The 14,909-nt window shown below is 35.2% G+C and overlaps 1 pseudogene; it reads right to left on the bottom strand.

Moving 5' to 3' along the window:
* On the bottom strand, positions 2,386 to 13,964 carry LOC109828804 (annotated as a pseudogene).

Consider the following 14,909-nt stretch of genomic DNA (forward strand, 5'->3'; position numbering starts at 1 on the left):
ACCTCCATTTGATATGATCGTTAAGGCTCGATTCCATCCATCCTCCAACACGTTGTTTGCCTAGAATAAATACAAAAACACAAACACTAGACAAACAACATTAGAAGTAAATTGTTTGTTAAACATCATCAAAATAAGAAGGCCAACAGACTACAGTCAAAATTATATGGTGAATTCATATTAAATATAATTTATAAAAAATAGTACATTAGAGTCAAAATTCTTTTAACCACTATATAGATTGTCTGAAAATTTTTGCATATATAAATTACACTATCTAGGAACAATGATGTGTTGTATACTTAACTATGGCCTAATAATCTTAAAAATAATTTACTCTTTAATATCATCATTAATTGATGTATCTATACATTACACTGAAAACACAATAAAAATTTAGAAAACTACAAAAGAAACATCCTCAAAATTTTTAAAAATTGTAAAAAATACCCAAAATTTTTGTAATTTACAAACACACAAAACTTTTAAACATTACATTGAAATCATGGAATTACAAAAAAATCATTAAAAATTTTTAAACTTTGGAGGGGTAATTTGCAATGTGCTAAACTCTAAGGGTGTTTTTTTGTAAATTTTAAATTTAATAGATTTTCAATCATTTATGTTCTTTTCAAAAAACAATTATGGGTAATATTGACCATGAAAGGTTTTTCCTAAATCTATACTTTTAAAGTATGATATTTTTTGTAAAATTTTAATTTTTTAGGGGTTGTTAGTAATTTTGTATATTTATTTTAGTGTCTATAGGTTAGAAATTCTCATGATATTTTTTTATAAATTATGAATTTTAGGGGTTTTTTATAATTTTTTAAACTTACAGGTATTTTCTACATATTGTAAATTTTTTATAGACTATTTATAATTCACATGCTTTCAATTTACTAATGAATTTGAAATTCTCAGGGTGTTATTTGTAAATTTTGAATTTTAAGATTTTTTTTGTAATTTTTGAAACTTTAAGGGTGTTTTCTATAAATTATAAATTATGTAGGGATATTTGTAATTCCTATATTTTTAATGTACTATTAGGTTAGAAATTATCAGGATTTTTATAAATTTTACAATTCAGAGGGTTTTATTTTGAAATTTGTAAAAGTTCAGAGGGTTTATTACAAATTCCATAAATTTTTAGGGGTTGTTTGTGTTATTTGTAGGTTTTTAGTGTGTTTATAGGTTTGAAATTTTCAATGTGTTTTTTATAAATTTTAAAAATTTAGGGGTGTTTTTATAATTTTTAAAACTTACAAGATATTTTCTCCAAAGTCAAAAAAAACTTTTAGTTTCTAGCTAGCATATGTTTTTTAGATTTCTCACTGAACTAAAATAAATAAAATTTATAATTTTTAAGATGTTCTAATAAAATTTTAAATTTGTAATGGTGTTTTTACAATTTAAAAAACTTAGAGGATGTTTTTTACAAAGTCCAAAAAATTTTAGATGCTGACTAGCATATATTTTTTAGATTTATCTGCGAACTAAAATAAGTAAAGGATTTGAATTATATCAAACGTATTTTTTTTATCCAATAACATATTAAGTCTCATTATGAATATGATAAATCATTTAGTACTAATTCAAAGAAGATAAGATAATTAGAATAGATTAGGATAATAATGTAATATTTAAAAAAATTTAAGGTAATATTGACCATGGAAAGATTTTTTCGAACCCGTACTTTTAAAGAGAGTATGATGGGTCATAAATGGGTAGATATAGTTTCTATTAAAGATAAATAGGTCATTAATGAGCAGGCTATTACCCACTCATTTGCCCATTTAGATGGGTATTATTTTAAAAACACCCTCAACGTTTCAACAATTACAAAACATATTTTTAAAGGTTTAAAATTATAGAAAAACACTTAAAATTACCAACAGGAAAAACACTTAAAATTACCTACAGCCCAATAAAATTATAAGATTTGCTAAAAACACCCTCAAAGTTTAAAATTTTATAAAAACACCCTCAAGAATTAAAAATTACAAAAGAAACTCTCAAAACTTTTTAACCTCACAAATGACACATAATATTCAAAAATTACCAACAGCCCCTAAAAGTTTATAATTTGTAAAAAACAAAGTCCAATTGCTAAATGGATTAATGGATCACCCGTGAACCACCCATTTAATAAATAAGTGGGTGAGAAGTGTTAAATGGGTCATAAATAGGCAAATGTGCACAAATGTGCCCACCCCCTACCCACCCATTTATGAACCACACAAAATCCAACCAAAACCACACATTTAACAACCTTATGTTGATGTTGGCATCCCGCTCGATGAGTGCAAACAAGAAGCGTAGTAAGCAAGGCATCAACTCAGACACTAAGAGCGACATTGAAGGGTGATAAATTACCAAAGTGCAAATTCATAAACGAACCAGGCAATCCTTTGGGCTTCCATAGTTGTGTCAAAATTTTAATTTATCATGTTAAAAAAAACTGCATTCAACACAAAGAACCACTGAAATTTTCGTGTACAATTTCAGCAACCTGTATTTCACTAGAATCTATTTACAGTGATCACTTAAAAGGCTTCAAAAGGGATCTTCGCAGGTCTCTCGTCCTTTGGTATCAATATTGATGATAATATACACACGCATACCATAAGGAAAGGATCAAAACTCGAAACCGCTGTTGAGCTGAAGGGAGAAAAATGGCCTGCCCATATTGCTAAGGGGGCATTCCACTCTAATAACTGCCCCTGATTTTCCAACATGCCCATTCCATTTGGATCTCCCAAGCTTCCAATACCAAAAAACCAGATATCAAAATTATCATCTCAAACTTTAAAATAAATATATTCGTAATATATAAGGAAAGAAAAGAGAAAAACAAAACTGTTTAAAGTAGATCAATAGGAATCAACTTACAGAAACAGACGCATAAGCAGAAGGATGCTGGGTGCAAGAACAACCATATATTAGATTAAGTTCCTCCTTGATAGAATGAATAAGCTCAGCTCTAACACCAGGATTGCTTCCACCAAAAGTGGGGCACATACTGCCATGGAAAAAAAATAACATGACATGGAAATAAGTAAAATGTTGTAAACCCAATTTACATAATATTAAAAGAATGGGTCAGGAATGGAAAAGATACCAAAAAGACTCAGAAAAGCAGACATGAAATATGTGATGGGTACCTTTTGCAAAGTCGATGCTTGTAAACACAAAGGTTCAAGGGATAACAGGTAGGGATGAAGCTTTTTTAGAACACTAAATCTCCATGTTTAGTTGTATTTTTCAAATAAAGTAAGCTCCAGCTTAACAGTAACTTAGATCATACCTCAAATAGTTGGTATTAAATTTCAATATACCTATCTAGGATTGACAATCTTGCTCACCCGCTTTATGACGTTAATGTATTTTTGATCTTCCCATCACCGTCATATACATGATAGCGTGAAGCATCTCATTCTGTTAGCATAACATAGATACTAGCTAAGCTATCACAATGACATATTTAGAGATGACATCAAAGTTATAGAAAGCGCTAGGGGTCGCTAGGGATCTTGCCGGATTTCTTCTTTCTTTCTTTTTTTTTTTAACTAGCAGTGGAGGAAGCTTTGCTATAAAGGTTGGAGGTGTTATGGAGGGGGCTAGGGAGGTTGTAGGTCATGGAGCCGGCAGCGCAGAAAATCAAACAACAATCTAAGCCTCACAGCCCAAAAAATGGCCTATGTTCCACTATGCACTCTCAAGACCTAGACAGGCCGTCTACATACCGCCTAAGCCAGGGCAGGAACTTAGGTAGATGCCTAGACCGCTTTTTAAAATAATGGACAACACCCAATCCAAATAAAGTAAGCTCCACCGTAATAGTAACTTAGATCTTACCTTAAATAGTTGGTACTAAATTTCAATATACCTATCTAGGATGGACAATCTTGCTCACCCGCTTTATGACGTCAATGTATTTTTGATCTTCCCATCACCGTCATATACATGATAGCGTGAAGCATCTCATTTTGTTAGCATAACATAGATACAAGCTAAGCTATCACAATGACATATTTAGAGATGGCACCAAGGTTATAGAAAGCGCTAGACATGGCTAGGGATCTAGCCAGATTTCTTCTTTCTTTTTCTTTAACTAGCGGTGGAGGAAGCTTTGTTAAAGGTTGGAGGTATTGTGGAGGAGGCTAGGGAGGTTAGAGGTCATAGAGACGGCAACACAGAAAATCAAACAACGGTCTAAGCCTTACAGCCCACAAAATGACCTATGTTCCACTATGCACTCTCAAGACCTAGATGAGCCGTTTACGTACCGCCTCGGTAGGAACTTAGGTAGATGCCTAAATCGGTTTTTAAAATAATGGATAACACCCAATATATTAAATATCTAATAATGCATAAATATTGGACAACCAAAATTTATATTGGATTGCGAATTAGGGATATTTTGGGAATACGTAAAAATTGTCGAGGTGTCACATCATATGATGTTCGTACATAACACAATATTATAATATATAATCTAAACATATTAATGAATTCTAAACATAGGAAATTGCATCAAGATATATGTTTAGGGATTGGGAGAGTCGAGAGTGGAGAGTTAGGAGATGGATTTTGGCTTTTGTGGGTTTGAGTTTGAGTTTTGTAGTTTTAATTTGATTGTGGGTCAACCTAAACCCAAACCCACAATCAAATTAAAAACAACTCGATTTTGTCGATATCTTCAAAAAGACATATCAAACAATATTTCCAATATCGCCTGATATATTGGAAACAAATCCCAAACATCATAAGCGGATGTAACCTGATTAAGTTGAGTCGCTTCTGGAACATCAGTGATAGCCGATGTATCTTCATATTTGAGGATTGTTGGATGGATAATCAACAATCATCCATTCCACATCCGACATCATTACCTTCCAATATCTCCATAATTGCAGACCTCATTAATAATAGTTCTCAAGTCTGGAATGTTGATCTCATTTTGGTCCATTTTGAAACCACAACTGTAGTGACTATTCTCCATATCAACATCTTCCATGAACCTCATGATCGTCCTCCTGCCATGGACTCCTCTGTATGGAATGGCAAACTCACTGTCAAATTCACCTCCAAGGCCATTTACGACCTCATTTGGTTGGACCTCAGGTCAAATGAAATCCGTCCTAGTCCTGAAACCTTAACGGCCATCAAAACCTCAAAAATCAAGGCTATTACCCTGAAAGTCAAACAATTTTGTGGAGGACCTTTAATAATGGCCTCCCAACTAGGGATCTGTTGTTCAAGATCGGCGTGACTTCGAATCCTTTATGCCCTCTTTACAAAAAGGATGTCGAAACCCCGCCTCATTTGTTCATCCATTATGATCATTCTCGTGCTATTTGGAAGCATGCCAAGTGTGACATCCCTTCCACAACTGCACTCTCCATGTGGTTTGAGGCTTGGCTAAGACCCTTGTACAACGTTCGTATACATGACCTCCTTGCAATCATTTTTTTCATCTATTGTCCCATGGTTTATTTGGAAATCTAGATGTGAAGTTATCTTCAAGCACAAATGGCAAACTCTGATTGCAACCTTGATTCTTGTCGAAGTATATATACGACTACAATCCGAAGTATATATACGACTACAATCCCAAACCACAACCTCACCTCGATCTCTTTTAACGTCAGTTCCTCACATTCTGAATCTCTTTTTAACGTCAATTCCCCACATTTCTGGACTCCCCCTAATTTTGTGAATATTAATGTTGATGTAGCATCCTTTCATGACTCATCAGCTTATGGGGCTATTGCTCATGATCACCTTGGCCAACATCTTTGCTCTCGCTACAGTTCTGGCCCACCAACATCCCCCCTTTAGAGTGAACTTTTTGGTTGCCTCATGGGGCTTAATTTGGCTATCTCGAGGGGTTGGCATAGGATAATCCTCGAATCCGACTGCCTTAATGCAGTCCTCATGTTGCATGGAGCAATCGCTCACCCGCAATATCTCTCGGGTATCTTCTCCAAATCTGGGTCACTCCTCAAGAATTTTAATTTCTCTAACATGTGCCATATTCATCACTCGGGAAACCTCCACGCTAACATGTTAGCTCATTTTGCCTGCAAATATAAATGTATCCTCTTTTCCTATGTCTTAGGTGGTCCAAACTGAATCTGTAAACAAACTCTCATTGATGCAATGAATTAGAATCTTAAGCGATGAGGTCTTTAACCCAATTTATCGATCGATATAGCGATATATCAACCGATATCGCGATATATTGCCCAATATTTAATACATTGACAACACCATCAGTTCATCATACATTGATAGTTACAAAAATTGAAGAGTAAAAGCTTTTGCTAGTTAAGTCTAGAAATCAAAAATCATGCTCAACATTATAAAAGCCAGTACAAAGGCAGGATCTTTCAGAGATATCTAGAATGATCTTTTTTTAATTATTTGAGTATGAAAGCAAGGCCTTACAATTTGTTGTCTTCCGTTCTAAATCTTTTTATGTTCTCCGTTCTATTGTTTTCTCTGTACTATTCTAATAGCAAGAATCCTTCTTATATCTTGATTTAAGCTCCAAGTCAACCACCTACCCCTTGTTCTTCTTCCACCAACAAAGCAAGGCCTCAAAAGTTTAATGTGTTTCCTTCTAGATCTTTTAATCTTCTTTGCCTTGTTTCTCTATACTACTCCAACACTAAGAATCTCCCTTGTAATATCCTAGTTTAAACTCCAAATCAACCATCTATCCCTAGCTCATAATCCACCACCAACGGCTAGAAGCCTATAACTACCCTGTTCTCCAACTATTATCATGAGTTTGGCACCACTATGGCAATCGATGTTTATTTAGTTCCCTTTCAAAATGTAATATTCCATAATTTTAAGAGGTAGAGTTCCTGCTTTTAAAAGATCATACAGAGTAGCCAGTGGCCATCAACATATTTGAAGGGTTCTCTCCCCTTTAGGAGGGAGAATAGGAATAATCAAATAAAAGAAGATAAAGCAATAATACATTTGCAGCAATGATAACAGGTGTATAACATTTTTGTGTGCAAGGAATATTTAAAGAACTGGCAAAGGATACTGCAGAAAAGGCAGCTTATACATGAGGAAGCTAATGACAACAAGCAATATTATTATCATCAATCAAATAGCAATGTCTTGAACGTTTGAATGTGCAACTAATGAAATATCACAATCAGCTACAATGTAGATTAGAACATAATATTTCATGTTGCAAAAACAAATGTCCACTTAGCAGAGTGATAGTAAAAGCTACTTAATCAATACATCCCACTAGTTCCAATTTAAATTACCTATCCCATTTAGATAGATAATGATGGAATGGTGTCAATATGAGGATGATGTTATTACATGTTATTAAATACTTTCTTATTTAGGTATTTGGGTAATTGAATCAATATCCATACCCGCTTATGTAAGCCTCCTAATCTCTATTTAAGAGAGATTAGGGTTTGATGGAAGAAGAATTTTACCTTTTTTACTTCTCCATATGATATCAGAGCCTACCACTTGATCCAAGAGAACTTCTCTCTCTTTCAAGTTATTGGGGGCTGCCGAGGAGGTTTGCTGTAAGCACCACCTCCATGCTTACCCTCGGTGGCATGAACAACTTCGTCCTCAACATCTTTGGTTTTCGAAATCGTTGTAGAACCTCAATCAAAAACTCTAGCCTCAACAAAACAAAACAAAAAACCTATCCTTTAAAAAAATGCTATTGTTCATTATGGATACTGTTCATCTAGAACAGTAACCCCTAGTGTCTTATGGTGATTCCTTCAACAGTCGGCATTTTTCCAAATCAAAGTTCACCTTGGCGCTAAAATCAAGTTCAAGCGAGCGATAGATTGATCAAGGATTTTTCTTTTTCCCTTATTGTTTCTATTGGCTTACCCACCTAAGGTTTCTACTAAACCGCCAAGGATTTCTACAAGTTTACCCGCCTGATAAGATTTTTACTATCTTACCCGCCTAGGGTTTACACTGACTGACCTGCCTAGGGTTTCTATTGGCATCAAGTGAAGATTTTTCTTATGATCTCTACATGATTTTATTCCGGCTTGTCATATGCTCAAGTCATCTCTGGTTGAGACTATGCTTTTTTAGATGTTATACTTTTTTGGCTGCTTCATCAAAGTTCGTTCATGTAGTTATTTTGTTCTTATGTGCAACAAGCTAAGCATCTTTTGAGCTATATGCTCCAACTTCAGCAGAACCGTTAAATGTTACTAAATGCTCACTTATTTACGTATTTGGGTATTTGGGTCAATATCACCCGCTTATGTAATACTCCTAATCTCTATCTAAATCTAAGGGAGATTACGGTTTGATTAAAGAACTTTGTTTTTTGATATTTCTCTACAGATGCAACACTATTTGGTGAATTACGTGCAACAATTAACTGAAATAAGATTGTTCAAAGAAAAAAGAATTCTCTTTGCTTACCTTAATTGGATGGTGGGACGCATCATTAAACCAGACCTCTTCCAAGCCATAGCATGTGCAATTCCAAGTGAGAAAGACTTATCAGGCCACTGCATTGTTGGTGTAACGCGTGTCCCTCGTTTATTCTACATAGGAAATAACATAAGCATTCAAAGTTGCATGATATTATTCAAGATTCAACTTGATGGACCATGAAAAACATGAAGAATGAAAGGGTGCAACTTATGCACAAAAAAGTACTCATGACAATAGTTTCCTTTAACTCTGCATGTTAAAATGTTTTTTCATTCCTCAAGGAAATTCAAATACTCCAGAAATACAAAGAATGTGACATCATGCAATAGGATTTTATATAAGAAACAGAGGACCATGATGATATGATGTCATAAAGAGAGCCTTGCTTCCAACTACCACAAGTAGTCTTATAAATTGATTTTGACATATATTTTTGCAGAAGATATCTCACCTACCTTATAAGAGAAGCTTAATTTCGTTTCTCCTGGATATCGACCTTGAGCTTGAAGCAGACCACCACAAACCGGAAGGAAGGCGCTTGTTGTTAGACCCTCACCAGCCACATATGTAAGCTGTCCGTTTGGGAACTGCAGATCCATGAATGACTGAGAAGAAAACAGACACCATGTTACCATCTTTAACACATGAAGACAGATCGTCCTTTTGAAAGATTTTTCCCCCTTTTGCAGGATTTATACAAGTAGTTCTTGCAACAAAAGAAAAGTTACTACAAATATATAAATACGTCAACTGCACAAAGTAGGCAAGAGACATGGTAATTGCCCAGTCATGTGGTAAATGCTATATTCCTTGTTTCTGACAATATGCATTCCATGTAATACAGAATTGCAATGGTAATACAATGAAATGCTTACTTACCTTGGGACATACTTATCCTTAATACACATAAATACAACTCATTATTGCTAAACTAATTTGTTTACTCATACTTAGATTTCTTAGTATCTTTAAGAGGTACATGACAAATTTATCAGGTAATTTAGTACATAATGAATATTCTAACCTCTAAAGAAGATTCTAAATGTATAAAATATTATCTGCAGTGAGTTCTGTCTCTCCCTTTCGTATGCATGGTAATAGTGGTGGTTAAGCAGAGAGGTGCAAGGGTAGCATCGGTTGAGGTGCAAGGGTAGCAACGGTTGAGCAGGGAAGGGAAGTTTGAATGTAGCTCTTTGTGTTTGATGACAACATAGAAGTTTGTTGCTGATGACTCCTTACATTTCAGACATCTATTTTCTCAAAGTTGTGTAAGAATGAAAACTTGTATCAATAAAGAAACCCAAAGCCTGGTTTAACTAGACACAGAAATCAAATTATCTCCGGTAGACAAAGTGGCTAAGAATAGAACAATAACCGAAACTGCAGTTCCTACAAAAATGCCTCGAGCAAGAAATGGAACTGAACATGTACTGGGGCACATCTTTAGGGGAAATCTATAGTTATCAATGATGAAAGAGAAATTAGGTATAACCACCATAGACAACAATCAAAATATAACGTTGTTGGGGCCTTTTTTAAGGCCACTCTTAAGCCTTCAGAACTGTGATTCCAAGAAACCCTTGTATATACTTTTCGAGTGTAAAATTCATGAAAGATTAAGTGAATAAAAGACGAAACAAGGTCGATTTAAGTGAATAAAAGATGAAACAAGGTTCTTTTTGGCCTATTCCAGGTGAAGTTGTATCCCCATATAACAAAAAAGCTTCCATGATTATCCCAAACATGCTTACAACAAATTGCATAATCCATATGAGGGATTTGGCTGAGACCATAACTAATAGCAAAAAAATTATACTACTATAGAAACTTGCAAATGTTTTAAACTCAAGGCCTCTAAACAAACACAGGGACATAAGTCTTCAGTCACTGTTATTTCATCTAGGACATTATTAAGTAAGATCAAAATGTTTAAGGAATTAAAATAAATATAAATAGAAACTTACACAAGCAAGTGGGTTGAGGCAGATCATTGACATCAATAGATATCTTCTATGCTTTGACCATAGAGCAGGACACAGGGAATGCAGTCCATTCTACAAAGCAAAGATGCTTTTAGTAGGCAATAGAATAATGCAAGGTGCATATAGCAGGAAAAATCTTTATAATGGAAACCACAAGAAACTAGTGAGCTTTGACAGGCTTTCTACTGCAAAAAGCATAAACAACTAATTAAGAGCTCTGTATTTAATCCGGTTCTGTCATAACGCATAAGCACACTTCATCCTCTATCTCCATGTAGATTGGTATTTTTCATAAACAAAAAGGAAAATGTAGAATATCATGAAAATCATGACTAAACTAACAAGAAACTTACCATTTTCACCATGACTAAGACCTAGCAAGAAATCAAGCTAATAATTCTAACTTGTGGTGATTGATCTGATCAACTTGTAAGTTTCAAGGACATCATAACTCTAGCACATAAAACATGCTTTTCCGGGAGGAGGGGAGGATTACCAGATACATAGCTGCAAGCTCTACTAAAACCAATTTATGACATGATTAATTATTCAGCTATTTCTGAGGGACTCTAGCAAAACAAAATAACAGCTGCATCAAATTCATACTGCAAATACTTCTATTAATAATTTACAAGTTGCTACAAGCAAGCATTGAAATGTATGGAAGAACTCAAGTTTCAAACATGAGCATGCATAAGAAATAGCATTTATTCCAATATTTATGAACCAAAAGCTCAATATAAATCATGATGTGTCAAAACCGAAGTTCCAATATGCAAATATTAGATTTTCATGCCAATATCTAGATACTATGCTAACTTCGACATGATATCTAAAGAAAATTATTCAAAGGCAGCAGCTGGAACAAAGTCAACTGAGACGCTGACGATCATGGCAATAGGGCACTGAAGTTTTACAGGCAGCACACAATTAACTAGCATATGCAATCCTTAAACTTAAACATGACTAGGTGGAGAAGAGACTTCCATCAACTCATATCGGATTCTATGAAGATGGCTTAAGCTTCATGTTAAGCATGACTAGGACTTATATACTCCTTGCTCCAGGGAAACATATAAAAGTAGTAGAAGTTGATTTAGCTTTGGGAGATGATGATACAGACATACAGTAACTACAGTTCATTGTGAAAAATTATTGTAGAATGATTCACTTATAATTCATCTAACTAGGATTGCATACTTATCTGTTGTCTGCTTCAGAATGAAAAAGAAGCAGAATTCGATCTAGTTTTGGAATATGTTGTGTGATTCAATCATAAAAAATGATAATAGAATTACCGCCTTGATTCATACATTTAAGAGATTCATAAATGAAACCAAACATAAAGAAAAAGAAAGCTGTCTAATACTCAGGAAGTATTCCTGAGCAGCAACATATCAAATGCTAACTAAATACAGTTCAAGGAATAAAAGAAATCATAAGCATCATGAAAAATGTCTACAGTCTTAGAGTTATGATATTATCTTCAAGAGGATGTTGGCCTATTTATATGAACTATTCATGTGACGAGCTTTCAAGTCTTGAAATAATGGGTGGGAGAGCAAAGTCTACTAAATTACTCCAAATGAAGCATCAAAATAAAGTTTTTACCTTCCGATCATAACCATACCAAAGCAAGTGCTGCTTTGATAGATGAACTGGCAATAGAAGAGTTGTATCTCGAACAAATAGTACAGGTCCAAGTTGGACAAGAAAAAGAGGTGCATTCTCATTTCCTGAAGTTGAACCACCATTTGATGTCTCTATTCTCCAGAAATCTCCCCTTGCAGCTAAAGAACTTTCAGTGCCTTGTGTTCTACTATCATATGTCGTTGTTATGTTAATGCTCCCCTGTATTTTGATAGAGTATATGAAAGGCTAGATAAACTGCTAATTCACGAAGTACATAACTGTCATATGAAAGAAAAAGAATTTTAAATGCAAGCATTTTCAAACTTAACAAAGGATAGATACACATGATGGTAACGAATTTAAAATACACAAATTAGTTTTTGTATATTGCAAAATTGCTCTCCAAAAAAATACTTGTGATAGTCTAATCAATGAACTTGCAGAAATGGCACGAAAGAATAACAAATAGGCTAAATCGCAAAAATTAAAATTTCCTCTCCCTCTTGTTGAAATCCCATACATCTAATCAGATTCATAATTCACATCTAATCAGATCCATAATTCACTGTGTTTGTACGGGATACTATATACTAATTGGTCATTACGCTACTTTATATTTGATAGGGACAGGTGAATATTTATTTTAAAACATTCAGAGGCTATCAATGGAACAACAGAGCATCACCTCAAACTACGATCATGTCGCTCCTTGCTTATAATTGAGACACTCATTGGTCCCTGTGCAGATTATCACAAACCATTCCCCTTGAATTAATCATCACTAAATTATTGTTATACACTTTTCTGGATAACCATTCATCATGATCTCCTCCAGCTCCACTCTTTTAAGGGGTCGTGTTACCTTTTAGTAACCCAACACTCTTAACCACAAAATCACTGCTGAGCATGTAGACATCTCCCTTCAACTCCATAGTATACTCAAATGAATCATTTCACTAATTCAAGAGCTATGAGAACTGCAACACCATATGTAAGGGTTCTGAAGTTTCTTGCAATATTTATAGGTAGAAATACCATTTGAATCGGTTTAGGGCAAAAGAACAAAAAATCATTTACTTCATCCACTTAATTTAGTCGTTCTCTATTACTCTATAGAAGATCAGACATCCTGCTTCTCTACTTCAGGGCACTTTTAGGTTACAGCTGAGCAAATATACTAAATACTGACTAAAAACAGCTTACCCTGGATTTCTTGAAACGACCAGTAGCCCTGACATCGAAACCAAATCCATCATCATCGTCATCCCCTAACTCCTCATCCCTCCCATCGGCCACCACCGACCCCAACCCCTGAACGGATAGCCCTCCAAACCTTCCCACTTCACCTCCCCTCACCTCAAAAGCATCATCTCTGCTCCTACTCTCGATCTCCGGCGCTTGCCGCCGCCGCAGCCGCGCGAAACCCTAACCTCGTCATGGCGAAACGGCGCCGGCAGCTGCGAAAACAGCTGCTGCACCATCCATTAATCCGCCCCCGAACTCTGCCCCGGCCTGGCCAATCCTGCTCTCCCGATGTCGAGGATGGCGGCGGAGTTGAAGCTCGAGCTCGAAGGGGTTCGTCTTTCGGCGTCGGCGGCGGCCATGAGAACGGCGGAGGTGGGGCTATGAGGTGCCGTGAATGCCCTGGGCAAGGCGATCGGCGAGGTCTTGGCCTTGCCGGTGGATCTCCTCCCAGGCCTCGAAGGATCTCTCGACGGACATCGACGTGATTGATTTCTAGGGTTTCGAGATATGGGGGAGGTTTGGGCACTGTTTTGTTTTCAGGGTTAAAATATCGGGGGAGAGGGGAGTGTCGGAGTGAGTGGGGTAAGTTTACCGGGAGGTGAAGAGATGGGACTGTTGTGTTTCGTGGGCTTATCCCTTTGCTGATGGATGGGGGAAAAAAATAAGGATGGGTCGTGTCGGGTCGCTGAAAACCAAGAATGGTTTTCTCGGGGGTGGAATTTTCAGTCGTTGTGGAAACCTTTGTAGATTTCGCATAATAGCCCTTATAAATTTGAGAAGATTATTTACCGGCCTTTTACTAAAATATCAAAGTTGGGCGAAAATTAGTTTAAGATGCCACGTGACATGCACGTAATTTTGGAAAATGTAATTACTATATAGTTAATATATTTTTTATATTATCATCTTCTTAGGATGTGTCCGGCATCTCCGCAAGACTTATTTTAGATAGCACAACATTGGTCTAAAATCTTATTTTTATTTTTTTAAAAATTGGGCCTAAATTGAACTAGTTCTTTCTAGTTCGGAATCTTACCCTTAAACTAGTTCTTTTGTGAACCAACTCTTATATGATTCAACTTTGGTCTAGTTAAGAAAAAACTATTCTAGCTTAGTTTAATTTTAAAGTTGTCAAACACATCATTAGGGTCAGTTTGGCGGACATGGAATTAATTTGATTTAGTTTTGATGCAATGACACTAGTCTAGAGTAGACTTAACTAGTTTCTATGTGAACTAGTTTTGAATTGAACTTAGTTTGCTAAGTTTTCAACAAACTAGTCTAGAGCTAAATATAATTTGCTAAATACACATGTGCATAAATATAGAGTTTCAATTTGATAAATAAATATATTTTACTTTGTCAACTTGATAATGACGATATATTTTCCCTTGCCTTCAGTTCTTTTGGGGCCTAACTGATTTGGTTCCACTTCAAAAAAACCAAGGGACCCTTTATTTATTTATTTTTCTTTTTCTTTCTTTCTTTCTCTCTTTTTATTATTTATTATTTATTATTTATTTTGTTGTCTAGTTATGAGGTAAAATTAGGCCAGACAAGAACTAGTCTGTTTAGTCAACAATTTTA

Source organism: Asparagus officinalis, chromosome 1, assembly GCF_001876935.1.
Source record: "Asparagus officinalis chromosome 1, Aspof.V1, whole genome shotgun sequence".
Taxonomy (NCBI): domain Eukaryota; kingdom Viridiplantae; phylum Streptophyta; class Magnoliopsida; order Asparagales; family Asparagaceae; genus Asparagus; species Asparagus officinalis.